At 27.3% G+C, this 2,556-nt stretch overlaps 1 long non-coding RNA gene across 1 annotated transcript; it reads right to left on the reverse strand.

Moving 5' to 3' along the window:
* Positions 1–1,022: 1,022 nt before the first annotated feature.
* LOC102674437 lies at positions 1,023–2,296 on the reverse strand. The gene is made up of 2 exons (XR_421535.2): positions 1,693–2,296; positions 1,023–1,415 (listed from the first exon to the last, which is right to left on the reverse strand). It is a non-coding gene; the product is annotated as an uncharacterized LOC102674437 (long non-coding RNA).
* Between the last annotated feature and the right edge of the window lie 260 nt (positions 2,297–2,556).

Genomic DNA, 2,556 nt, shown 5'->3' on the forward strand with positions numbered 1-2,556 from the left:
TTTAATCTTATACATTCAATTAATTACAAAACTTCAACAGTTGAGTAATATTTTGAACAAATAAGTGTAATGTTGATTTAATACACATAAATTCTAATTTTTTATATACATGCGTCATCTATCGTAAGGAAAGAAAAAAGCAAAAAAAAGAGATGGCACAAGTTATCCGAAGATGGTAACCCGATTTTTGTCCTTTTCTTAAAGAATTGAATAAAAATCTTGTCATTTTTTTTTTATAAATATTTCTTATGATTTAGATTTCAATGTAAAATTTTTATATATAAAAAAACATATTTCAATTTTTTCGTGTATATTAAAAAATATAAATATGAAAAATCAACGCAACATTTCACAAAATTTCAGAACAAGAATATTTAAAAAAAAATAAATTTAAGAAATAATACACCTTTTTAAAAAATTCTTTGCGGATGTTGTAACAGTTTAAGCACATCATAGAATAACGATCCTCATCTATTATATCGAAATATAATTTGACTGAATAGAATACTGATAAGTTGTGAAATAACAGTTGAAAAATATAATTTTGTTTATTATTTGAAAATTAATATTGCATCAATTTCAATGATTATTAACGATAAAATTCTAAGTTTAAACATTGAAAAATTAATCTCTAATATTAATAAAATATTAATAATATTATAAAAAAAATTTTTGAATTTATTGAAAATGCATATTAATTATCCAATAATTTTCTTTTGGAAATTACTAAGATTAATTCCACAAATTCATATATAATTATATCTAAAATGTTTTATTAACTTCGATTTTATTAATTTATAACTATTCCGTTCATGTAATGTCTTCTATCAAAGATATTAAATAAATAAATCTATCATATGGCACTTAAAATAGAGATAAATATATTGTAATAAAAAATTCATATTGATAATTAAAAAATTTTTATCGAATTTTATATTTATATTAAGACAGATGTTCGCTGTCGAAAATATATCTTTGAAATGGATGATAATTCAGAGAAATTCAACAATAGAAAAAGGAAATATCACGCAGGTATGTATTTTGATTGGCATTCGATAAACGATTCATCCTTAACTCTTTAATTGCATATTATTTTCGTGGATGGATCGAGTTCTATATAATTGTTCTCACCGTGTATTTACGGTTGCAAACAGGAGCGGAGGAGAGGATTTGATGAAAGGTGGTGCTGTCGTGGCGTCCGCGCGCATTGTGTTCAGGTTGGTGCGGCCGGTCACGTGACCGTCAAATGGATTTGCGTCAATGGTGACCTCCGCGTTCGCATATCTCCGCACCCCGCTGTTCCGCATATCCCATGGGCCCCAGCAAGAGACCCGTGGGACCAGCATTCGCCAACACCGGAGATGAGGTAAGAAAGCTTCTTATGACACGCTAAAACTGGAAAGAAGAGTTGGGATCTAAGAAGAAAAGAAATTTAATCCAGTATGATAGAAAAAATTATTCTTAAAAAAAATTGAAAGGAATTGCGATGTGAAGAGGTTATAAAAAGCTCTTAACATAAATAATAAACAAAATCGAAAAAAAAATACAGAAGAAATTACACAGAACTATAATCATATTTGCCTTGTAATCTTTTTAACGTTATTGCTTTCTTATTATTTCGGCCACGCGCGAAAAAGAAATATCATGGTAACATATACACACAGTAATGACGCACGAAATTCGTTCACCAACCAGCGATAAAATCGAGGATACTTGTATCTCCAACGATTTGAATTTATCGAGTTCTTTCTGTTTCTCTCATTTTTCTTCTATGCGAAAACGAAGATCACGGAATCGCTTCTCTATGCAGTATCGTTAATATCGATTCTCGATGCGATCATCTTGTTTTGTTCCGTGTCATCGACCGCGATCTTCATTGACAATCGAGAAAATCGATGCCATGTCATTGATCTACTCGAGACGGTTTGTATCGATTAATATCGAGTCTTTTCTTTTTTCGATACGTCGACGATTTATAGTATTTTTCCTTTATTTGATTAATATTTTTGAGCGATCGATTCTCTCAATGCTAAAATGTTGAAAGCGTAAATTATTGAAACAAATAACATTTACACGTTATGAAAAAGCAAACAATTTCGAACAAAAAGTGACTTTTTTCTTTTTAAATATAAAAATTCGTCTAATGAAATCCGGTTATGTGTCTTAACCTCGAGAAAATCAAGATTACATCGAATAGATATTTTAAAAATAAACGTGATCTAGTTTAATATTTTACTATTGGTCACTCTTTAGAAAAAAAAAAAAAAAAAGAATCTCGATCGGAATTAATTTATTATTACAATTCAATGAATAATAATTTCTTTACATAAAACATAAAATATTTATTGTTTTTGTATTTTTTAATTTTTTGTGTGATTTTATCCAATTTTGTGTATTTTTCACTTATTGATATTAGCTTTCTAAAAAAATTTTTTTATAAGAAACTGAAAAATTAAATCATATATATCAATATGTATCATTTTATTCTAAAAAGTATATGTGTATATGTATATATGGATTGACATAATAATTATTGAAAATTATTCATTAATTAAT

The sequence above is a fragment of the Apis dorsata genome, unplaced genomic scaffold (genome assembly GCF_000469605.1).
Source record: "Apis dorsata unplaced genomic scaffold, Apis dorsata 1.3 scaffold_170, whole genome shotgun sequence".
NCBI classification, from domain to species: domain Eukaryota; kingdom Metazoa; phylum Arthropoda; class Insecta; order Hymenoptera; family Apidae; genus Apis; species Apis dorsata.